This window comes from Talpa occidentalis, unplaced genomic scaffold, assembly GCF_014898055.3.
Source record: "Talpa occidentalis isolate TD23 unplaced genomic scaffold, MPIMG_talOcc4v2.1 talOcc4.4, whole genome shotgun sequence".
NCBI classification, from domain to species: Eukaryota; Metazoa; Chordata; class Mammalia; order Eulipotyphla; family Talpidae; genus Talpa; species Talpa occidentalis.
In genome coordinates, this window is record NW_023604295.1 from 52,129,194 (window position 1) to 52,155,493 (window position 26,300).

Genomic DNA, 26,300 nt, shown 5'->3' on the forward strand with positions numbered 1-26,300 from the left:
TGCATTTAAGCTGGGACATTAGGCACGAAATAACAGATTACATCATTTATCCTTAGCTGTAATTGTGAGTGGTGAAAAGAAGGACAGGGTAGTGAAAAGAGCCTCTAGACTTCTAGAAAGTCTCTAGAAGGCACTAGACCAAATTTCATGAGTTATCTTGTCCTAGTCCTTAGCTAAAGTATGGTCCATTACCTGCTTGTTATAAATGCAGAATCTCAGGTCCTCCCTAGGTATTAGTGAATCAAAATCTGCAGTTTCACTCAATGCCAGGTGGTTCATGATGCGCATTAGATTTCTAAAAGCAGTGTCAAGGTAACACAACATACAGTGAGAAAGTAGAGGACTCTCGGATGAGACAAGTATTACAAGATGTGGATTAAATGGAGGATAATCATATACCTGAACTGTTATAGAGGAACCTGTATCTCTTACCTAGATTCTGAAAGGATACCCAAAGTCAGATAACATCAGGGGACTTCTTTGTATATCTTATTTTCACTTATATGTCTACTGGGACAGGATTCTCTCATGTTCCAAAATAGGAGATCCATTCTGTTTGGCATCAATATTTCCCTCCCTCTGCTCAGTGCTGGCTAATGCTTTCCAGATGAGGTGCGAGCAGCTGCTAATTGTACCCGGATCAGTCTTGATTTGTGTTTCAGTCAGCAAGGCACCTCACTAATGGGTCTGAAACTTGGCAGTGGGCCTGGGACCAGTGTCAAAGGAAACAGATTCGAAAGACATACCGAGAAAGGCAGGGAGGCAGGGAGTGGAGGGAGAAGGTTTGGAGGATGAAAGGAGGGTGTGTGGGGGTGGGGTGAGATGGGGAATCAAAGGACAGGAGAGAACTAGAGAGCCTTTTGAGGAAAATTATCAGAGAAACAGTAGGAAAGCAGGGGATGTCTAGGCAGACCCAGGAACAGAGTGGGGGAGGCAAAGGGAGAGGAATAATGGCATCTGTGTACCTGAGAGGAAAGAAGATAATCAGACTGACAGTATTTTGTGATGGATCCCTAAAGCTGATGGTGTCTGTGGTTGCTCACAGGGACACTGTGCATGGGGAATGTCAGACAGAGCAGCTCGCACCCCCGCCCCCCTGGCCTTTCCATAGGCAGTAATCTGATGCGTCTCTCCCCTTTTCTGTAGCCCCCAAGATTTGGCAGGGAGCACTAAACTCTGACAGCAGTCAGCAAGTGAAGGCTCACGTTCCAAGCCTGACAGAGTTGAGGGGCCCAGACACACCTTGGCTTTATGAGCTGAGCCTGAGGAAGGGATTCTCCTGGCTTGAGCTCCTGGAGCCAGCTTTCCTGGAATGAGTTCGAAAGGGGCCTGGTTAGGGGAAGCTGAGACCTGACATCCAAGTCTTTTCTGAATTGGACACATTCACTGTACTGATTTTAAAAAGAAATCACCTCTGTAAGATGGAGGAAATCAACTTGTTAGTATGAATTCAAAATTATTTTAGTGGTAGAGAGCTCACACATATATGCAAATTTGTGCAAGGAAGACACAGAAGAGAGAGAGGTAAGGAGATCATCACAATTCACAATAATAGGCAAAAGATTGGGCTTACCAGTGGGCAGGCTGAACTTTGCCTAGGTCATCAGTAAATCAGTGACAAACCTATCCCTGGCCCTAGCAAGAAACAAACAAGCCTGTGTTTTGGAGGAAAAAAATTATTACATCAAAAAAAAAAGGCATTTTTAGTCAAATAGTAGTACACCAGTATTCTACAGCAGTGCTATTCACAATCACTAAAAGATAGGGACACCACAAATGTCCATCAGCTGATGAATAGATAAGAAAAGGTGGTACAGTCAGTCATACAGTGGAATATTATTCAGTTATAAAAAGGAATGAAGTACTGATATACGCTGCAACAAAAATGAAACTTGAAAACAGTTAAGTTAAAGAAGCCAGACACAAAAGGCCACATATTGTATGATTTCATTTATATGAAATATCCAGAAATGATAAATCCATAGTGACAAAACAGTGTTGTTGCTAGAGGGGTGTGTATATGGGGGGGGGTGTAGGGAATGATTACTTAATGGGCATGGGGTTTCTATGTGGGGTGATGAAAAAGTTTTGGAATTAGATGATAGTGATGGTTGCACAGTATTAGAAATCAATACTTCATACATTGAATTATATACCTTAAGATGGTAACATTTATGTTAAATGCATTTATCACAATAAAAAATGGCACTGACATAATCATTGTGAAACCTGGGAGGAAAACCCATTTCTTCTCCCATAACCTTGTTTTATAGGTAGGCACTTTTTGAATTTTGATTCACATTTAAAGGGGTATTACAGCATATGCCTCTAACCTTTTAAATATGACCCTGAAAAGGAAAGAGAGAATAACAAGTTCTGAAGAGGAAAGAAAAAGGGCAATAGCTCTATGAGGGGAGAGGCAAGAAAACCTGTTATCTATGGAGCAGGAGATAAAAGAGCAGGGGCTCAGCGCCAGAAAGGTGGTCAGGACGGAGTGGGGAGAAATAAGTGTATGATGTTTCACCGAGGAGAGGCGGAAACCTCAGACATAAAAAGAGAGAAACAAAGTAGGGTAGGTAAGTGCTTGAGTGGTACCAGGTAGTATGAAAGAAACTCAGATGAACTTAAAGGGTCTCTTAAAATAAAACAACATGGAACATCAATTCCAAAGAGCACCTGCATCCCTATGTTTATAGCAGCACTGTTTACAATAGCTAAGCTTTGGAAACAACCCAAATGCCCAAAAGTAGATGACTGGATCAAGAAGATGTGGTACATATATACCATGGAATATTACTCAGCATTCAAAAAAGATAAACACATGCAATTTGCAGCAACATGGATGGCGCTGGAAGGGATCATGCTCAGCGAAATAAGCCAAAAAGAAAAAGAAAAATACCGGATGGTCTCACTCATAGCAGGAATCTAGAAAACTTAAATAAGGGACCAGGAAAATGAATATAAGAAAGTGAAAATCAAAATCAACAAAAAACTATGAACCAGAGACACTTTTTGGGGGGTGGGGGGCGGGAGGGGAAGGATTGGGGTCAGAATGGGGCATTTGCAATTGTATGGGGGAATATAAAAATAAAATTTAAGATTAAAAACAAAAACAAAAACAAAAACAAAAACAAAACAAAACAAAACAAAAAAAAAAGCCTGAGAAAGTCACCGAGGGCTCCAGGACTCTCCTTTACCCCATCTGCCGGATCATAGATATCCTGCTCTGTGCCATCATGGCACTACACCACACTATGGCGTGCTGGTGACATCTGCATTTTCAAAATAGGAGATAGAGGTGTAAGAAGTAAGTATCTTGCTCCATTACTCTCGAAGTTCCTAGTGGATCCAGGACTTGAACCTTAGTAGTAGCCAGATTCTTAAGTCAACTCATAATGCCTCATGGGTCTTCATTGCTTTCACAAGCTAAGATATAGGGGCAGGGGGCATACAATAAATATGGTATTTAAAAAGAAAAAAAAAAACAACATGGGCTGTAATTCTTCAGATAAGACCCCTTTTAGACTCTAAGAAATGAATTCTAACAGCTATGTGGTGTCATGGATCCAAGGGTGGGAGTTGCAAGGGGACAGATCCTTCCCCTCTATAAGGTGGACCCTCTTCACTAAGGCCATTATCCACCCATGACTGGTCTCCCTGCCTTGTGTTCCCATCCTGGGACCTACCTAAGCAGAGGCTGGACCAGCCCCAGTCAGGATAAAGCAAGTAGAGCTGTGTCTTGTGTGGGCAATTGGGCAGGATCATCTGAAATCTCTCTCAGTTCTGTGGTCCTGCCTGTGAAGGATTCTAAGCTACATGTGGGTACCTAACAAATGGAAGTTGATGAGTCAGTGAGTCTGGGGTTCAGTGCAGGAATGTTTACTACATGGTACATGCTCTATTTCAAAGGAAATTTGTTGCAGGGTCCAGAAGGCCCTGGCTTGTAGATAGGAGGACTGCATTGTGAGACTATAATTTTCTGGCATTATATCCAGGTGGTTGGGATATAAGGATGTTTAAGAACATATTTTAAATTTGAAAATACACATTAAAAAGATGAAAATGAAAATCACCTATAATACCACCACTTTGGATGGTGGATGTGTCTATGCATATTTACCTATATGTAGAACACAAACATGGAATACTACTGAAAATACTACTTCATATGAATCTTTCCAGGTCATTAAGTAGTCTTTAGCAATATTTTAATGATCTTTGTGTATATGTGTATGTGTGTATGTATTAGTGTTCAGAACTTTATTGTAAAAAACAAAACAAAATGTGCAGACAACAATAAAACCATCTGCATTTTCTAAGGCTTTGGGAACACCTGAGAAAGAAATCAGTTTCTGGAGTCTGGGTTCCATCTGTGTGTATATACGCTAATGTAGTTGAATCTTATGAGGAGTGAGGGTTTTTTTCTGATTGAGCCTATAAACTCTCTAACAAAGCTCATTTTTTTAACTGTTTGGGGAATTAAGGGGATGTCACACTCCCTAAATAAGGAAGAAGCCAGTGAAGGGTCACAGGTACTTTGTCAGGTGTAAGAAAATGAATGTAGCTGGTGCCCTTCTCCTGTTAAGCAGAGGCCTGGTCTAAGGAGAGATTTGGAAGAGCCAGTCCTGAGAGGGGCCAAGCTCAGACGTACTTGTTATGAGGCAGTGATGACAAGCTGGAAGCATCCTTCCTCTTCTGTCCCTGGTCACAGCCTTCCAGTGCCAGGGTCCCAGCCCCCTTCTCCAGCGGAGGCAAAAATTCCAGATAGGTACTTGAAGTAGGAAAAATGTCTTTCTCCAGGATTGGCAGTCTGACAGCCTTACCAGTCAGGAGGGTCGATTCCCAATATGCGAGTTTTCAGAACCAACAGCCTCTCCTTGTGTCCTTCAACAGTAGAAAACCAGAGAAGCTGGACACTTTCAACCCAAATTTTACTCAAGAGCATCTTGACTTCCAAGGTTTGACTTCCACTCAAGCTCTAAGGATTTATCCTTCAATTTTCTCATTTTTAAGGATATTTTGAGACAATGTCCTGCTTACACAAGGTTCTAAACTTGGAAGAGTGATCAGAAGCTTTGCTGCCATCAGGTTGTGCATGGTGGATGTTAGCCTCAATCACCAGTGGCTCTTGGGTAAAATAAAATGGTGGAGCTTCTTAGGGTCCAGCAGAACAGACTGATATCTCACAGTGGTTTTGATTTGAATTTCCCTAATAATAATTCATGTTGAACATTTTCCCACACACCTTAAGGCATGCGTACGTCCTCTTTGGAGAAGTATCTATTCAGGTTGTCTGCCAACATTTTGTTTGGGTTGTTTGTGTTTTTTTTTGGTTTTTTTTTGAGTTGTACAAGTTCTTTATATATTTTGGATATTAACTTCTCATCTGATGTATAATTTTAAATATCTTCTCCCATTCTTATTTCTAAGATTTGTTTTATACTTAGCAAGACCTTCTGGTAGAAGAAGAGTTATTACCAATTAATCATACATTATATTAAATATCAATCAATAATTTTTTCTGCTTATGTGACTAGTACAAGTTAGAAAATAATTGTGAATCAAAGATAATGGGAGGGAGAGTAAGATTCTGGACTCAAATATTGTTTCTGGTTATGTTGCCAGACAAGAGAACTTGGACTTATTCTGATATCCATTCTATCCATTTGTCTGGAGCTCTGTGTGTGAAATGAGGATGCCAAAATACTTTAATGATATGTGCGTATAAATACTAGAATTTTTTAATGTCTGTCTATCTTCTGCTGGACATCTAGATGCTGCCTATGTATAAAATTGTGGTGTTATTGTTTGCCCTCAAAGATAAAGATTCTGTCATGGGCAGTAGAGCAAAATTATTACAGCTAAAACAATCTCCCAGTACATGGCTGGGGGAGGAGAGTCAATGAATCAACAAGCATACTTGTTGGCTGAGCAGAAGTGAAAAGAGTAATAAATTTGACTACCTATAAACTACACATCTCAACAAGGTAAAAATCCTTGACAAGCAGTATCAAAGACACATGACATATATATTTATATCACAGACAAAAGTTAACTTCTCTCATAAATAAAGAACTTGGAAAATATCAATAATCACCTACCAACCCAACAGATGAAAGGATGAAGTTTACAAAGAGATATTTAATGGAAAAGAATATAAAAAATGTTTCATACTATGTACAATAGATTTCATACATAATGAAAATAACTAAACATATACTCTCAGGCCTTTTTACATCTATCAAGTTGAAAAAGTTCAAAATGTTTGATGTTGAGTTGATGAGGGCACCTCCATATACTGTAAGTGGAGGTGTGAAATAATATATTAAGGGAAATTTGACAATATTTATTATAGTCATAAATCTTCATACCATCCGACTGCCTTCTAGGAATTTGTCCGGAGATATATTTTCATCTATAAGATATGCCTGGGCCATGCTAGTCATCACATCATTATTTTAAATAATAAAAGGTTGGAAACAACTTTAATATCCATCAATAGGGGGCTAGCTAAATTGTAATATATTTTTTGAAGGAAACATTTTTTAGCTTAAAAAAGAATGAGAATATCTTTTTATGTACGAAAGTAAAAGATTTTAAAGATATATGAAAAAAAGATATTTGGAAAAAAAGGTACAAAACAGTATGAATGTTTGTCATCTTTTTTTGTAGAACAAACTGGGGGAATAGGTGTAAGTATTTGTTTATAATATTGCTCTACGAGGATACACACAAAAAACTGGTAATGTTGGTTGCCCTGGGCAAGGGAAATAGGTGGTGGATGACAGGGAGATAATTAAATACAATCATCAACTTAAAAATTAAAATCTTGGATAAAAATCTTTTCAATAAATGCAGCAAATGTTGCCTTTAAAATGTATTATTCTTGGGCCTCCCTGGTGGTGCAAGGGATTAAGCACCGCGCTATGAAGCAGTCCATAGCCTCTGCAGCATGAGTTCGATCCCCCGCCGACCAGGGAGCAACCCACATGGCGAAGCAGACCTCTCCAGTCTTGCCCACTGCTCCCCTTAGCAGTGTATCTCAGTCAGTCTGCCTGGTCTGTTCCTCACTCTGTCTCTGGTGAGTCCTCTCACCCCCTGCTTCTCTGGCCTGTACCCCAGCTCTTGTATGTATAAATAAATATATCTTTAGAAAAATAATAAAATGTATTATTCTCAATTCATGACGACATGAGGGAGAGTGAGGTGGTGAGTGTGAGAAAGTGGGAGGGACAGATAGCACAGAGGAGACTGGAGAGATGGCAGAGGATGAGGCAGGAGACAGCCTGGGGAACGGGACACACAGAGGATGGCAGAACCACAAAGCCCAGTAGGCAGAGGCTGCAGAGGCAGCTGCAGTGGCTGCTGCATTGGGTGAAAATACACTGACTGTCCTTTGACATTCACCTCAGGGTGGGTGTCAGACCAAATAGTCCTTTGTTACTATTGCTGGTAGGGACTGAGTTTATTTTTCTATGCACTTCATGGGGTTTCTCCTGTGCATAAGAAACTGAGAAAGGTTTGAAAAATGTACTTAAGGAACATGGAGGTCCTTTGACCCCAACAGAGAAAATAAACAACTGTAAAGTGGTACTTACAGGAGAATAAAATAACTGTGACTTTGTGATTTGGTAATTCTGTGAATTAAGTTGAAACTAGATATTCACTGGGTTTACCATTTACCTATATTTGTATACAAATACACATATATTCCATTGTGTGAGAATAATCCAGATTCCCATATAATTCATTCTAGTATATTTTCCTTCATTGTTAGTATTGATGATGAATTTGTTCCCCTCGTACTTTAAACAAGCTCCCCAAGTTGAGCTTATTATTATACTATAAAACTTTGCTTATCTAGTTCTCTCCTGTACTAGACTGAGAACTTTTTGAGGGTAGTAGTTTTTATCTTTCTTATTTTTGTATTTTCTAACCAGCTTAGCATGTCACAGGTGGATACTGCTGAATTTAATTTAATTCAGATTACTATCAATTGGGGATTATGTTTGGCCGCATGCAACAAAGACTCAACAAACAGTGGCTTAAACAAGATATGAATCACATAATAAAAAAATGCCCAGGTGGCAGGCCAGAGTTAGTGCAGTATTTGCCGGGAATCATTAAGACTTGAGGCTGCTCCAGTATTTCTGCTTTTTGGCTTAGCCACCGGGGGCTTTCTCTTGATGAATATATGTTGGAGCTTCACACTCCCAACTGAAATGGAGGCAAGTGGACAAACGACAAGAGGCTGAAGAGGCACCAAAATCCCATGCAGCAAGATCCGCTTACAACTCATTGGCCAGAAGTGGATCACATGCCTCCTGTAGCTGCAGTGGAGTCTGTGAAGTTGAGTAGTTTAACTGAGAATACTGCTGCAGACCAGTGCTAGGCTCTCTTAGTAAAGGAGATGGGGACACTGATTAACAATATTGGGGTCACAAATGTGTAAAGACCAAACACACAAGCACGCTTCCAACTCTGAAACTTCTCTGAATCCACATATCTGTGGATTCTCAGTGGTGATGTTTGCAGATTCCAGTAAGTTCATCCTGACCATAGTCCAGCAGAGGCCATGAATTACTTTCTGCCTGCCACCTCTCTCCCTCTGAGCTGATGTTCCTGAATATTCTAAGACCATGACTAAAACAGCATAAGTGGGAGCATTCCCTAGACTCCATAAACTGTCTTCAGAGTTGATGACTGAGATATTCCTGAGAGGCAGAAATGGATGCAAATTCCTTGTCACTCAATGTTGCTCGTCTGCAATTCTAGCTACCTGTCCAACCCCCTCCCCATCAAATGCAGTCCTCTGTGGATTGTATCATGTGATTGGCTCCATCAGTGGGTTTCTTACAAACATCTGGCTGCACAGCCTAGCCTCTTCCAATCCTACAAGTCCTCCCTGACCCCAGACGTTCTCCTACATGGTTAAATGATCCTTCCCCTGAGTCTGAGGAGGAAATTTGTGCTGGTCTCCTGTGCCTCTCTCCGATCAGGGGAAAGTTGTTTATTCCACATAATTAATGGACAGAGAAACTGGGCTTAATTTATTTTACTCGTAGGAATGCAAGTCTGTTCTTTCAAGAGAAGAATGTGTGTCTTTGCCTCACCCAAGCAGACTCACAGTTTCCCATAAGGGGCAGATACACTTGGACCAAAGGTGAGGGAAAGGAGCATTTCCCAAAATATCTGAAAGAGAAACTAAATGCATTTTTAAAAAGCAATCATATTTCTGTTTATGTGAATAGTAGCCTAGGGCTGGTAACTTTTTTTTTTTTACATATTTCTGTCTTCTCATTATAAATGCTCTATGTGATCATCTAACATTATTAATGAAAGGCATTTAATGAGGATTTTTGGATTAGGGCTATGTGTTACAGACTGGATTTCTTTCACAATTTCCTAGCTCTTCAGGAAGTCAGTGTTGTTCAACTTATCTCAAGCCAACATTATTGGATTTTACTTGCACATCCAAAGTTAAATAGAGAACAGCACATTTCAAATGCTGCCTGTTTTATACAGAGCAGTATGCTAGGGACAGTGATAAATTACAAAGGCTGTGGCTCTGAAACCCTGTCAAAATGCATTTGCTAAACTCTTTGCAGATGGGTTTTATGAACTCTTTGGAGCAGCTGAGCAAAATTTACATCCTTCCACTCAGCAAAGGATATTAATTCCACACTTGTTATAGTCACATCTTTGTGTAGTGGTAAAAGGAGATAGTGGACTGAGAAAAAGCATGGATTTCAGACTCAGGTCAATGTCTGGATTCTGGCTCTGTTGTTTGTATTAGGGAAGTGACCCCAGCAAGTAACATAGCTTAATCTCTGCCTCAGTTTCTTTTTTTTTTTTTTAAAGATTTATTTATTTATTTATACAAGCACTGGGTACAGTCAGAAGCGCGGGAGGCTGAGAGAATTAATCAGAGCCAGAGTGGGGAGCAGAACAGGCAGACCAATGAAGTACACTGCTGAGGGGAGCAGTGGCCACGGCAGGAGAGGTCTGCGTGCCATGTGGGACCCTCGCCGGTGGCTAGGGATCGAACCAGTGCTGCAGAGGCTGCGGGCAGCTTCGCAGTCCAGCACTGAACCGTTGTGCCACTGGGGAGGCCCTGCCTCAGTTTCTTTATCTGTAATCCCACTTTGTAGGATTGTAAACCATTAACTAATGACAAGGGGCTTTATAGATGGTAGTTACAATCAATCTACAAAGCATTTTTGCTGTTGTTATTTAATTTCCTCTGAAACCTAAATTCAAATCAAGGTAGACATTGGCTTCATCACTCTTCCCATGACATAAATTCTGTTGAAACTGACTTTTGTGGTGCCTTTGCAACTCTCCTGCCCCGCATTTACTTGGCCTGGAATAATTTCTCCAGCCAGACATCATCTCCTCTGGGAAATTTCCCTTGAGTTCCAGGATTGGGTTAGGCGCCTGAGTGTTCTCATAGCCCTCTGGGCTCACCCCAATGGCAGCTTTTAACTGACAGTGTTCTAATTGTCTGATGCTCTGGGGACTATGTTTTGCTTTGTTTTGACAATGCGCAGGTCAGGGTTGCCAATTTTTTTTTTTAAAAAACAATTTTACTGAGGTATAATTTAAATACCAAAATATCCACTCACTTTAATTGTCCAATTCAGTGTTTTTTCAGCAACTTTACAGTTGTGCAATCATCACTGCAATCTTGTATTAGAACAAATCCGTCATTCTAAAAAGATCCCTCATGTCTGCTTGAAAATGACCCCTTCCCCAGTCCTAGGCTACTATTCATCTACTCTCTAACTCTGTAGATTTGTCTTTTCAGGACTTTTCATATATAAACAGAATGTTACAATACCTATTATTTTGCATGTAATGTCTTCCACTTAGTATGTTTTTGAGATTTATTCACATCTTAGTGTATCAGTAATTCATTCCTTTTTCTTAACCCATTGCATGCATCTATAGGGTTTGTGTTTTGTACTAGCATGTATGCTGGGTCTAGTGCAGTGCCTGCATCTAACAGTAAGACCTGAGAAAATGTTTGTTGCTTGAATTAAATTCATATTGTGATAATATTGAATTTTGTCTGACATGTTAATGAGCACAGTGATGAGAAGGGCAGATAAGAATACCTGTGCTATGTTTTGGCAATGTCACATCATTATCTGAAAGAACTCTTCAGCAGCTTCTTACGTTGTCGCTTCACCTTGTATGACCTTTTCACATTTTGAAGTGAGAATGCCCCCACCTCCCCTGTTCAGACCTTACTTTCTTCTCATTCTCTGGGTCAAAATTGAGCCGCTCATATTTATCTGAACGCATTGTGGGTATCTTATAAATATTATGCCATGATTTATTTGCTTACTCATTAATTAAGTGCTGAGCATCTACTGTGGGCCTAGTATTATTTTGGGTGCTTGAAATACTTTGGTGAACAAAACAGAGGAAAATCTCCACCTTCTGATGATGAACATATTCACATTGGGTATCCATATTATTAGTAGTTCTTAAGAATTTGACCTATATAATCCTTAATATGTTTTTCAAAAAGCATTAGACATGAGGTCAAAAGACACAAGTAAACTATTCACCTTGAAGGAAATACAGTAAATTACTCAAAATATAGAGAAATGATCAGCCTCAGTAATAGTGAACAAAATTCAAATCTAGTTTCATAGATGTTAGAAGAAACATTAGACATATTTAAGTTATTAAAAATAAAAATTATTATATACAATGTAGATGTGATTATGAGGAAACATAAATGCTCATGAACTACCGATGATCCAGTAGAAACTGATTGGATCTTTGGTTTACTGATCACATCACCTGGCTTATTAGCTATTCCTTTTTAGTATGAATATCCAAAAGAAATCATTCAGAGGAAAAGTTATGTCAGACCTATTAATAAAAGGAAAAATACTGAACCTATTCCAAATGTCCCACCATTTGGGAGTAGATAAGCAACCTCTGGTATGACAGGATGGAATGCTCTAATCCATTAAAAAGATGAGAAGATAACACACTTTGTGATATACTGAAAGCATATGCAAAACAATCTTAGTTAAAACAAAAAATAATATGTATGACCTGATGGCAGCTACATAAAATCAAGAAAAGAACAAAAATTCAGAAAAGAACAAAAGTAACATACATATTATATTTGAGAATTTCATATTTAAAATATAACAAATTTTTAAAACTCAGTTGCCACTCTCCCAACCTATGCCACAAAGTCTGACTTCCTTATGAAATATAGTCTCCATTTCTATTTCTGCCTTTTCCAGTTCTTAGTAAATGAAAAGGACTCTATTATTCTCCTTATTCTTCTCTATTCTTCTACAGATCATTGTGGACTGTAGAACAGCAGGGTTAGAGGGACCTAATGGCCAAGCATTCCATGCTTTTGCCCCACAGAGGCAGGAATCAACAAGGGGGATGAGCTTACCCAGGTCTCCCAGATATTTGCATGAGAACATAATACTCACTCATTATTTGATTTTAAGAGAAAATAGAGTTGGTATAGGAAGCCTACAAAGAATCCTGGAGCAAGACGGTAACAACTCTCACTGCATAACAGATTATATGAAGAACCAGGCAAAAAAGGCATCTGGCTACTTGTGTTTGTTTTGGAGGCATCTGGGCTGGGGGAAAGATCTTCACTTATCAGTGAAATCATCCCATGGCTACGTTACACTGGTCTGTCTTACCCTTGAAGAAGTAAGTGTAAGTGACAAGGGTAAGTGACAATCCTGATTAAGAGGGTCACAGGAAGCAACAAATGTAAAAGAGTTTTGAAAAATATAACATATAAATAAGTAGTGGTAAAGATGGTGGTTGAAATTTGGTTCATCTGGGTAATAACTTTTTAAAAAAGTAGTTGTGTGATGTCACTTCTTTTGAAATAATGACAAGTAGTAGTGATCAGAAGAGGTCTAACATATGAAGGGAGGAAAATGGCTGAATGACAGACTTTATATGATGAGGGGATGGTGAAAAACTCTTCAGCAAATTTTCTCATGTCCAGCCATCTACCTTCTAGCTACCACTAAACACTAAACCGTTATCTACCTTGGCCAAAGTTTATCTTCCCCCTTTTCACCATCTTTTCCCAATCAGCTTCATGCTCATTGTAGAGCTTGACAAATAGCACTGGTTGAATAGAAAGAACTACAGCCAGATTCAAGAGCTTGAGTGTGGGTGGACATGGGTTCCTTCACGCATTAGCTGCATGACCTGAAGAAGTTTTTCTCATTTCTCCCTCTTGGTTTCCTCATCTGTAGCAAAGGAAGAACCACCTGCTCAACTTACTAAACACGTGTATCAAAATGAAATAACATATGCAAACCTATGTGAAGACTTTACAAACTGTGAAGTACATTATAAATGCCTTTTGTTTTTATTCCTTGGCCTCATTTGTGAAATAAAGACCTCGCCCATCTCTTGGGGCTCTGTGTGAAAGCCCTCTGCATGTTACTGAGTTTCACATCGCATCTCATGGGAAGTCCCCATTTCTCTACTGCATGTTTATTTCTAATAGACACTTTCTATTTTGTTGTTAAATTCTGCCTTCAGAGAATTTGCAGTTTACTTGGTAAGCTAAGACCCTCCCATAAATTCCCCAACCACCCCACTACTTTCTTTTTACAGAGCCTGCCTCTATGAGAAGCTGGGCCCCATATTTGACACAAGAGGCCCGTGTTTCTTTCCTCCAAAGGATTTTGACTGTCCATCCACTTAGACACCCCCACCATCCTGATCAGAGGAAGGCCCAGGACAAGAGGGAAAAGCCAGTGGGCTGGACAGCTAGAAGAACGCTGAGAAAGAACCTGCAGACCTGTGCCCCTAAAATCCCCGAGACAGCGAGCGTGAGGATGGCCCCTGTCCACCGGACTGGCTGTCTCCTGTCTCCAGGTCCAGACAGCTAGTACCCCTCCACCCCCGCCTTCACGTCCACATGTCTCTACTCTCTGTCTCTTGAGTGGGTCTGAAAGTGGAAAACATCTGCATTAGTTTCATCTGGGTGTGATTTATAAGGACTCCCTGCGGTCCCTTCTCTCCCTTCTCCTCTTCACCTCTGGGGCTTGGGGTTTTGGGTTTTTTTTTTTAAACAGGCTTGTGTTTCTTGAGACTGGGTCACCTTGATTTATTATGCCCCAGACTCATTAACAAAAGACTCTGGGACAGGTCATTTATTTTCTGAGTGGTGATTTCCTGTCCTGCCCCAGTCCTGCTCAGCAGGGGCCTGGCTGAGCACAGACTTATATTAGCTGCACTGTCACCACGGGAGAAGGGAACGGAGGAAGGAAGGTCCAGAGGGCAGAAAACGTCTCTTTTCTTAAAAGCTTTTCTCCTCACTTTAATTATTTCCTTCAGATTTTCTTTTGCTAGTTCTTTCTTTTCCTCCTCCCTCGGCAACTGGGGCAAAGTTTAACGAAGAAGTTGTGGGCTGCCTTCTTAAAGGAACAAACACTGACCTTGCTTCTCTATTTCATATTTGAAAAGTATAATATTTACTGTCAATTCATCTAATTCATGTTCAGCTTGGATACCTATTAGTACCTCCCCCCAATCTAGCTCTGTCTATTTAGATATAGAGAGATAAAATTATATATGTGTGCATATGCATATACACATATATATGTATTTTATGTATATATATTATATGTACATAAAATTTAATTTTATGTTCACCACAGCCAACATTTTTATCGGGCCCTTATTAAAACAATGTATTTCATGATTAGGCACTAAAATCTGAGATCTTAATAATTTATTGATAGACCATAAGGCAAAAATGAAATTATTCAAGATTCTCAAACAGGATCTTGGGAGGAAGATTAAAGAAATGGGTATTGTTTATCCTGAAGTTCAGAGGCTGAAGAATGATTTATTAATTGTTTCAGGTCTTTGGAAGGTAGTTATATATAGGGATGATGGTGACCAGCTGCTTTCTGACTGCACCAAGGATAGAATAAGAGGAAGGGAATTAAATTGTAGCAAAATGAAAGAAATTAATAGTCACACAAATGAGTAGCCATGGCTGAAGTCAGCTGAGATCTACCTGCAAGGTGTAAGGTTTGTGAATCATATTTTGTAGATGAATGAATGAAAGTGCAGAGGGGTTAAGCAATTTGTCCAAGGTCTCAGTGAGGAAGTGACAGAACCAGTTCTAGCTTACTCACAGTGTAAGATCAAGCTGCCTTAGAGATCAAGGAAATTAGCTAAAGATAAAAAACATCTTATCAACTTCCCATTAGTACGGATTGGCTTATGTTCAGAGGTGAGGAGATTCAATTCTGTGGACTTAAGACCATGGGATTCTGTGCTATACCTGACTCTGAGCTGAGAGGGAAGTAATCTCCACTCACCCTCTGGCTGAGACAGGCAATGTGGGCAGACCCATTACCACTGTCCTCCTAAAGTGTTCTGAAGACTTTTGGCTATTTAGCTAGTGGTCTCTGTTGTTTATTATGAGCTGCCCTCCCAAATAAAGGCTCTGGTCTCTGGAAAGACATGGAGTTGGTGAGTGGAGGTGGTGGAGACTCAGAAGAGGCACCCCTGACACCCATGGTTTATGTCCTCTTCAAGTTCCCCATAGGAAGGCCAGTTAAGGATTTTCCAAAACTTGTTCAACAGTGAGAATTAGAATTTATCTAGAACTACCAAAGTGGCTGGACTCTGAGGAGCACACAGAGGTGGTAGGGCCAAATCCCTCTGGATTATTTATACATGGATAGATTTGGGAATGGCCTTGTTGGAGGAGCAAGATTATAGAAATGAGGACTGATTTACCAGATGGGATGGATGCTCCATCTACTGTGTACCTGTCTTGTCAGGCACCTTGGGAGATCAGCGAACTAATTAGCTAATTCAATCTTTGCTACATACAAAGTCAGTACTATTGTGAGTACTATTGTGAGCACAGCAAGCTCAATAACTTGTTCATGCCCCACAACTAGGAAGAGGTGGAGCCTGGACTCAGACTCTGTGAGGGTCTGAGCCTGAAGGCTGCATTTTTAGCTGCCCTGGCTTAGAGTGAGGTGCCTGGGTCCCACACTTACTCCCTCCCACCTTTGGAGAAAACTTTTGCTCTAGGGGTCACTGACTCAACAATGACATAGTTTCTTGCTGTCTGGTTTATAGGAAGCAGTAACCATTGTAAACATTGCTCTAATTTAGGGGTTTTACATTCACTATTTCTCTGACTCTTTCTTTATCTTAGAGAGCAAACATTTATGAAGACGCAAACATTTTGTATCTCCCAACTCAGGCTTTAGGTATTCAGGGATTATTTCTTCTCAGATTACTGTTGGTTACTATAGAAGGTGGTAGAGGAGGGTAGCTTTTTCTACAGTGAATCCTATGGGAAGTGGCAAGAAGAGAGAACCAGTGTCTTTTAAGTGCAGAATTTGAAGATATCAGTTATTTCATTTTCATTCTCCTAACAGTCCTTGGAACTCAGTGTTATTGGCACAATTTTATAAATGAGAGAAGTTATTTAACTTGCCTGTCTTTTCATGGCCTGTGTACTAAGGGGCTGGGATATGAACCTCAGGATGTTGCTTTCAAGCGCTGTACCCTAGACACTGTATACCATCCACTGTCAAGCACAAGACAACCTTGACAGAGGAGCCAAAGTTTCAGTCAGAGGCACAACTGAGAGCATGTAGAGGACATGACTCCAGCAGTATTCTCAAGCTCAAGCAGAGCTCAACCTTCTGCTCTCCCAGGAGGGTTTCAACCTCCTGCTCATGGATCAGCAAACTGGACAAACAAGAAGCCATCATTTCTGGTTTTTGCTATGCCAGAGGCCTGGGGCATGACAAGATGGTTAATGCAAAGCTTGGCATGTCCTCCCTTCATAATTTAGGACTCCTTCCAGGAGGGAATCCAGAGATAGGGAATATGAGAAAGAGAAAGGAAAAATAATAAAAGATGAGTGAGAAAAGAGAATATTTATAGGGCTTGGAACATCTAATGGAAACCAGCTGCCTGATTGGGTGGAGATCACTGGTTTTGCCTGCAAGGGATTATTAGGTGTTCTCTTATACATACCTGTACATGAACAGATTGGGTGGGGGAGGAGGAGAGGTGAAGGTAGAGATTGAGGGGGAGAGAGAGACAGAGAGAGAGAAAGAGAGAGAGAGAGAGAGAGAGAGAGAGAGAGAGAGAGAGAGAGAGAGAGAGAGAGAGAGAGAAAGGAGCTGGGAGGCTTGGGGGAGGCTGTGCTCTGAGAGCTGATATCCCCTCCTGGCCTCACTCCATCCCCACCCCCATCCCCTGCTTTCATTTTAAACTGGAGCTGATTCAAACCTGCTGCTCTTGGAAAGAGGCCACTAGTACAGGCTCCAACAGAAAGATGATACATGGGGGGATATGAGTGTTTGAGAGTGGGGTAATCAGAAAGAATGAGAAAATGAGACAAGGCAATGGAAAAGGTGAATAAACAGGGGGGGAGGAAGGAGGGAGAGCGATTGAAAGATTAAAATGTTGGCCTTAGTGGGGCACTTGGAGAGAAGGGAGTGATGGAAAGCTTCGAGTTGGAACAAATTCAGAGCTAATCCTTCTGGGCCTTGTTCTCTCTCCCACAGATCCAGAGGGTTGCAATAAAGATGTGTCTGTTTGAGATTTCCCATGTCCCTTTCCCATAAGCCTGTGTTTCCTTCCTAATCAAGGTCTTTGGGAACAAAAGTTTCATCCAAGATTGTGTAAAGAACACTTAAAGATAGGAGGAGGTATCAAAGGGGAAAGTGTGGTAACTAAGAGCCAGAATCTGGGGCACATATTTAGAAAGAAAGTCAGCAACAAGGCACTTTCCAGAAGCCAATTTGTCTGTCTCAATGCCCAGACCCTATCTTTTATTTCTAGCTCTCACTTAGGTTCTTGGGTGAGGAGATATCCATGAACTATAGAGTTGATTCTCAAGGGTATTTAGTTTACATGAATTCAATGATATATGTTAGGAAGAGGGAAGCAAAAGAAAGAAAGGAGACAGCCTTTAAATAGTGAGGCAGATTTGCCCATCTTTCTACTCAATGAGTAATGTCAGATGAGCTGAGATGAGAGATGTGAATCCATTCTTCCCTTGGTCACTTTTGGACTTAGTTTCCAGATGCATTGCATAATATGAGCTGATTTGTTTTTCAGAGACAAAAATTTACTTTATAAAACATGATCCTTTAAGTAGAAGTCCAGTGAAAGATGATATAAAGATGGTATTACCATCTGTTGAAAGATGGCATAAGAGGCAACTTAAGGAATTTTTTTTCAAGAGTCATTTTAATTAGACTTTTTTTCCACCTTAAAGCATTGCCTTAGACTTTGTTGTCCATTGGGGTTGATGAGTACATAAAAATCTTGAGAGAATTTGGACTTATGGCTGGTTAGTAGATTGCTTTTTTCCTGATTATCTAGCAAGTCCACATATATAGACCCTTGAACTCAGGCAAAGCCATGAGGGGGCCAGTATGACAAATGCAATGAAAACTCCTTTTAGTGGTATGCTTCCCTTTTGTTTTATCATTCACATTCTCTCCTAAGTCTTGCTTTGAAACAAGTGGCTGCTTTGCCACCCTCCAGCGCTACCCTCTACATTACAGTGAGTCCTGTGCACCATCAGCAGCTGACAACAATACGAGCTTCCTTAAGCTATTTTAAGGGCATCTTCTCTCATGGTCTTCTAGTTTATTCAGAATATTGAGCCTCTTCATTAACTCTGCAATAAGGCTTCTGTACCAGAAGAATGAGGGAAAAGTCAATTTAAAGCCCCTGCTAACAAAGTGGCAACTTTATTTTAGGATGGAATTATTACTACTACCTTAAGAGCTTTGGGAAAATAAAATACAGACTTTTAAATGAACATTGTCCCATTTGGGAAGAAATGCATAAAGAAATTGTCAGGTTCTGTCACAAACAACCTCCTCAACCTGACAGATTAGAGCCTGGTGGTGGCCTCATGTTGCCAAGGGCTCTCCTTCCGCATCCACAGATAACATACACTTCCGTGATTTGTGAAAATGTATCTCCCATCTACTCAACCAGAAACCCTAAGATGCTAAGTAGAATAGGGATTTGAGAGTACTTAAATCTTCCAACTTTGACTTCCAGGTCAGACTTGTTATTCTCCAAGATCTACCAGGAAAGTGAATCTCAACCTTTCAAAGCAATGTTAAATAAAAGATGCTTTTGCACTTTAAATGTTATATTCTGGACTCAGCTGATTTGGTATTTTTTAATCCATGATGTTCAACTTTTCTGGATCATTCTTTAATGTTTTAATTAACTTTTTAAATGTAATTTTTCAGTAGATACATTGCCTTTCAAAAAAAGGTTATTTTTATTTGTATTTTAATGAATTGTAATGAACTCTCCCACCATTCATTTCTTGCTATAACCAGTCATCTCTTTTCTATCTTTTCTTTTGTCTACTCACTTGCAAATATTTTATATAGTATGTTAGATGCAGGTCAACCACTATGATTGTGTTAGTCATAAGTATTAGGAAAATATAATATGATACATTTTTTCAATGGCAACAATATTATATGTGGTATTGGCACTTGAATTCATTCTTACCACATGAGTTGGTTTAAATGTAAACAATAATTTATTTAAGTAGTCTAGCTTTCCCATATGACAGTTTGAATAAAAGGTGTCAGTACTTTAGAACTGGAAAATATAAGGGTCCCACCATGTACTAGATGAACCATGTTTTTTCCTGGCCTACATGTGGGTCCTGGAGAAAGCTTGTCCAGAAAGCTTGTATTTATGGACAAGTAATTCTACCAGGATAAGTCATACCATAGGACACTCCAGAAGTACTCTGGTCTGGGTGTGCAGTGACCTTTTTTTAAAGACTGCTTTACCATTTCCCCTGGGAGAATGACCATGGAAATGGGGAAAACAGGAGCAGTGGTAGATTTAGTGGCAAGAGATGAGTATAACTTTGGTCCAGTGATTGAACAGGTATAAATTTACTTAATCATACTTTCATCCAGTCAACTTTTCTCCATCAGAAAATTTCATAAGAGGCTTTTCGGAATGTGCAGATAAACCTCATCCAATCTACCAGCCTCCAGTGGAATTCTCTTATTAAGAGGCTCCTGGATAGTCATGGGTGAAGTGGGAATGGCATATGGAAGTTGAAGTGTTGCACCAAGCATTCAGTTTCCTAACAGAATCATTCAATTTGATGCTTCCACACACTGGTTCTTAAGAAACTCTTACATTCTCTCTAACCTGAAATTCCCTTGCTTTCTGTTTATAAAATTCCTGATTGTTCTTCAAGAATAAGTTTCCTCTTCCTCTTCCTCTGTGAAACCTTCCCTGACTCTGCAGTTCACTGTAATTTCCCCTCCAACAGCTTATAATGCTTATTCTGTCCTCCTTCTTAGATTTCTGTACTACTCAGTACAAATTATTAGGTTTCTGTATGATTCTGCATTCTTGTTAGACTTCTGTATTAGCCAGCACTTTGTATCAGATTTCTGGGTGTTTAAAAGACAGCCAGATAGAATTCTTTGTGTATGTGTTCTAGAACTCCCCTGACAGGGAAACTGTAGCTTTATCATGCCAGGCATAGAAGGGATATATTGTGAGTGTGGTGGAGGACACACAGAGTGGACAGCTGATATACTCTTCCATCATGGTAGACTATCTTTTTCCTTCTCCCTTCTTTCTCCCAGAGAGAAGGATGAGGTGACCCAGGCATGAACCCAAGGAGACCAGACTGGTCTAGACTGGGAAGATGGGGCTGAATTGCTATAAGCTGTTTGGAGTTTATAAACAAGTCCTGACACCACAATTGGGGTGTTGGCAAACAATGTCATCAGCCAGAGAAAGTTCTTAAAGATACACCAAGGCTTCAGGCTAATCTGCAAAGTAGGCAAAATTCTTCCCCAGCCCTCTACCTGCCTCTGCAGTTCCCCAACATGCTGGACAGTCCCAGTAGTGATACTGCCCTCTGTGGGTGTCCTCACCCTGGTTTCAAACTGGGTCTAATCTTCAGAGGAATTCATATGACAGAATTAGCTTTGCTTTCTTCTGACAAGATGCTGATCTCTTAAACCTCATAAGGCATGGGTGATCAATAGGCTTTAACTCACAGTAGGTAAGCTGGGCTGAAATGCCACTAAGTAGGTATAATTTGGTAAGGGAGATATTGAGAGGTTAATTACTTTGCCTATCTCTATCAGTTGGCTGCCCCCAAAGTAGATTTTGAATGAAAGACCTAGATTTGTGGATTTGATAACTTAGCATGTGACTCCTTTCTCCCAGCCTTCCCTTACCCCTTCCTCTTACAACCAGCCAAAGAGTCCTCCTGCAGGGAGCACAGAATTGGCAAATGTGCTTACAGGTGATCCCAAGGTAACACAGCACTACCCAAGATAATTGTTAATTCAAACTTCTTAAGGACTCTCTTTCAGAGGGTCCTGGAATCTTTGCAAGGGCCTTCACTGTTTATTCTTATGCCAAGTAAAGGACTCCCTTCTATAATATACTGAATTAATGGCAGCCGCCTTTGGATGAAGTACTTTCTCTGAGGGGAAGTTTAGTACTTTCCAAAGCAGGCTGTTCCTCTGCCCAACAGCTGTGGTTTCTGGAAAGCTCTTTTTATGTAAAGCAGTTTAGTTCCCATTTTACCTTTTAAGGATGTAGACTACAGCGTCTTTTCACCATGACAACTCTTTAAATTACTGAAATGCAATTATGGTTCTCATTACCCCTTTCTTCCTATTCTCTCTGTTTCTCTCTATTTCTCTCTGTCTCTCTGTCTCTCTCTGAATCTCTGTCATTATCTCTCTCTTTCTCACACACACAGAATATAGGCTCTATACTAAAAAAATTTACAATCCAAACAATCAAACATGACACATATGTGAAATAACTCAATAACACAGGAGTGAAAAATGAGTGCAAAATATATGATGCCAAGTCTCTAGGCTAAAGAGAGTCAAAGAGAAGTTCACAGGGGGCTGAGACAATCAAAGAAGGCTCCAGTGAGGGGGATGGGGGGTGGACTTTATCAGGACTCTGAAGAATGAAAGGATTTGAAGAAAAAGGGGAACAAAGAAATGTATACCAGCACAAGTAGAAAATGAATTGTAAGAACACCAGGACACACAGAGGGTAGTATGAGTAAAAAATTATAGAGGTAGGTATTAGCAGGTTGAGGCATTTAAACTTGGTAAGGAACAGAGAAAACAAACAAAAAACTCATTAGAGAGATATTTTGTAAATTATATAACTATTTGAAAGCATCTAATCCTTAACTTGATAATTACTTAGTAATTACTATTCCCTTCAAAAAAGAAGTAGTAAAATGACAGGCGTGTACAGAAAAATATTTCATCAGTTTACTCTTCAAGAATATTCTGGGTGTCTTCTATGTGCCACATCCTGTACCAGAATCAGAGGACACAGAAATAATAAAGTCAGGCTACTTATTTGGCTTATACTCTCATAGAGTAAACCTTCCCACCTACTGGGAACCAACAAGTACACAGTTCCCTTAACTGTGCTGTGCCCCCCCCCACCTAGCAGGGCAATGACTTCACCTTAGGGTCACCTCCTGTGTTCGTCTAGAGATCAGGCCTTCCGCCTAGCCCTTCATATTCACAGCAGATTCAGTTCCCAGTGCAAAGTTGCTGCCCTCTTGGCTCAACAATGTTTTAAATATAAAACAAAAAAAAAATACAGTTCATAGTCTCTTCATGTGGTTGGAAGGAACATTTGAGATAAATCACATAAAAGTGTTTCAACAACTGAGATGAACCATGCAAATGCAGTAGATAATCGCTGTGATGACCACCAAAGATGACTGGTCCTCTGCTCTGTGGAGCGTGACCTCTCAGGGCTGGGTTCGCACAATGATGTGTGTGCAAAAGGTCTGACTTTTAGATACTTGGCTTATTGTCTGCAACAGAGGCGAAGTTTGGCAGCCACAAATGGCTCACTTCAGGCACATTTATCTGGTTTAGCTGCTAGCTAGTTTGTTTACAGGCAGTGTGGTCTACACACAGGGCTGGAAGTCAGACTCACCAGATTTGTAATCCCGGCTCAACTTCTAGCCTGCTGTGTCCTTAGGTGACCTTAGGTGTCTCCTGTTAGTTGGGTTTTAACCATCACTTCAGACTTATGCTGATTTGTCTAAGAGGTGTTTTGTGAGGGTGAATTGATTATCTCTAAACAAATTTTAAAATACTGACACAAGGACTCCCAGTTTCCTGTCCTTCATATAAGGAACTTAGAAGTTGCTACTCAGTCATAACAACAAAGTTGAACAAGTATACATCTAAAAAAGAATCAACAACTCTTTTTAGATCAATCGGAGATTTCTAATCACAGGGCAAACTGCTGGCCACCAAACTGGAGACACAGACAGATACAGAGAATCACAACTTACCAGACTAAAACTCACAAGTGACAGTCTCCAAGGGAACTCCTACCAGGATAGGAAAACCTGAACTATAACTGAAGAGTTGCTGGAGACTCAGAGTAAATAAGCCCTTAGAGATAAAAACTCCAGGGGTATCTCAATCATGAGGGGAGGTGGGGGAAGGGGAGGAGAGAGGGGAGCATTGTTGGGGGAGTAGCCCTCACACTTTATTTTTGTGTGTGTACAAGTTTTAACTCTAGAAGTACTATGTGAGAATCAGAGAAAAATCCACTCCTGCTTTTTGCAGGAGGAGGGGAAAAGTAAAATTTTGAAATGTGTACAGACCATTCTGTTCTTAAGAGGTCTGCCCTCAGGAAAAATGATTTTGTAGGATTTAACTTTCTGGAGAATTATGAGATCCTAGCCCATAAGGGGGAGAGGAAATTCTAACTCCAGTCTTCCCTGGCCTCCATGTGGTGGAAGAGAAATATGTACCACCTGTTCCCTCAAGCAATCTTGTCCCATCTAACAGAGGAAAAACAATGAGAAATTGGAGATTATAGTCTAGGGCTACAGACTCACCAAAAGACTGATCTTAGGACTATTTTCCAAACCTTACCACTATTTAATAAAGGCCTATTTGCTACAGTTCCTTTTATCCAATATATCATACCTATATTTCCACAAAAATTGCAAGGCACACTAAAAAGCAAAAGACAGTTTGAGGAGACAGAGCAAGCATCAGAAACAGACTCATAGGGGCAGGATGTTGAAATTATCAAACATAACTTTAAAAAAACAATGATCAATATGTTAAGGGCTCTAATGGAAAATGTAGGCAAATACAAGAACATAGGTAATAAAAGCAGAGAGAAGGAAATTCTAAGAATCACAGAAAAAAAATGCTAGAGGGCAAAAGCACTATAATATAAATGAGAAATGTCTTTGATGGACTTAATAGACTGGGCATGACTAAGGAAAAACTCTGAGTAGTCTGATATGTCAGCATTTCAATATGTTAATAGAAATTTCCACAATGGAAAAGCAATGTAGTGAAAGACTGGAATAAAAAACATCAACAGAATATCCAAGGATGGTAGCACAACTACAAAAGATATATACTTAGTGGGAATACTAAAAAGAGAAGAAAGACAGAAAGGAATAGAAATATATTTGAAATAATGAGTGAGAATTTCCCCAGATTAATGACAGATACCAAACTACAGACTCTAAAAGCTTAGAGAACACCACGCAGAATAAATAACCAAAACACTACTCATAGACACATCATAATAATACTGCAGAAAATACAGATAAATATGAAATTTTGAAAGATGCCAAGGGATAAAGAAGCACTTTATCTCAAGAGTAGCAAAATAAGAATTATATCTGAGTTCTCTTTAGAAACTATGCAAACAAGAATAGAATAGAGTGAAATATTTAGAGTGTTGAGGGAAAAATAATCCACCAGGCTTGATTTTTATACTCCATGAAATTATTCTTCAAATATGAAGAAGAAATAAAATCTTTGTAGACAAACAAAAATCAAGAGACTGTGTTGCCAGTAGATTTTGTCTAACAAGAAATGTTGTAAGAATTCTTTAGAGACAAGGACAATGATATATCAGAAACCTGCATCTACACAAAGACAGGAAGAGTGTTGGAGAATGATTAAGTAAAATAAAAGCTTTAATGTTTTTTATTCTTACTTGATTTTTTCAAAATAATATTTATAACATATTTGATTATCTATGTATATATGTGTATATATCTCACTGTATATATAATATATATTTATATTTATACATATCATATGTGAGCTATTTTCTACATATATACTTATATAAGTGAAATGAATGATAGCAATTATGCAAGGGAAAAGGAGGAAATTAGGAGTACTTTGCTATTATAAAATACTTGTACCACCAATAAAGCAATATCCTATTATTTTAGTGGAATTGGTTTGGTTTAGTTGCAGAAGTATATCGAAAACTCTAGGGCAACCACAAAAAAAAAGATACACTAAGAAAGAAAATGGAATTATATAAAATTCTGAATTAAAACTATAAAAGGCAGAAAAACAGTGGAAGACAAAAATAAAAACTAAGGAAAAGGGAAACACATAGAAAACCATAATAAATATTATATATCTATCAATCAAACTATATCAATAATCACTTTAAATGTCAATGATCTAAACACACCAATTAAAATACTTTAATTTCAGGATGGATCAAAAACAAGTCTCAACTATATGTTGTCTACAGAAATTCATATGAAATATAAAAACACGTAAGGATTGAAAGAAAAGGTTAAGGAAGGTTACAGTAAGCTAGCAATAATCCAAATAAAGCAGAGGTAGCTATGCTTATTTCAAAAACAGTTATATTATTTTCTGAAGCATGTTTTAGAGCAAGGAAAATTATCAGGGATAAAGCAGTGTATTACATAATGTTGAAGGGGTCAGTTTTCCCAGAACATGTTAGAATTCTGAATGTGTAGACATACATCAACAGAGCAGAAAAATACATGAGGCACACATTGATAGGACTTGTCAGTCTGTTTGGGCCGCTGTAACAAAACAAAGCACAAGCAGAGTGACTTATAAACAACAAACATTTATTTTTCACAGTTCTGGAGGCTGGGAAGTCCAAGTTCTCCGTCTGGGCATATTTGATGTCTGCAGAAACACAGTTTCCTGGCTCACTGATGACCCTTTCCCATTATAAACTCACATGGTAGAAAAAGTGAGAGCTTTCTTTTAAAGGGCAGTAATTTCTTATGACCTAATCACCCTCATGACCTAATTAACCCTAAAGGCTCTACCTTCTAACACCATTACCTTGGGAGTTTGGATTTCAACATATGAATTTAGGGGGGAGATAAACATTCAGTACACTGAAGAAATACATGGAGGGATAGATGGATCCATTTC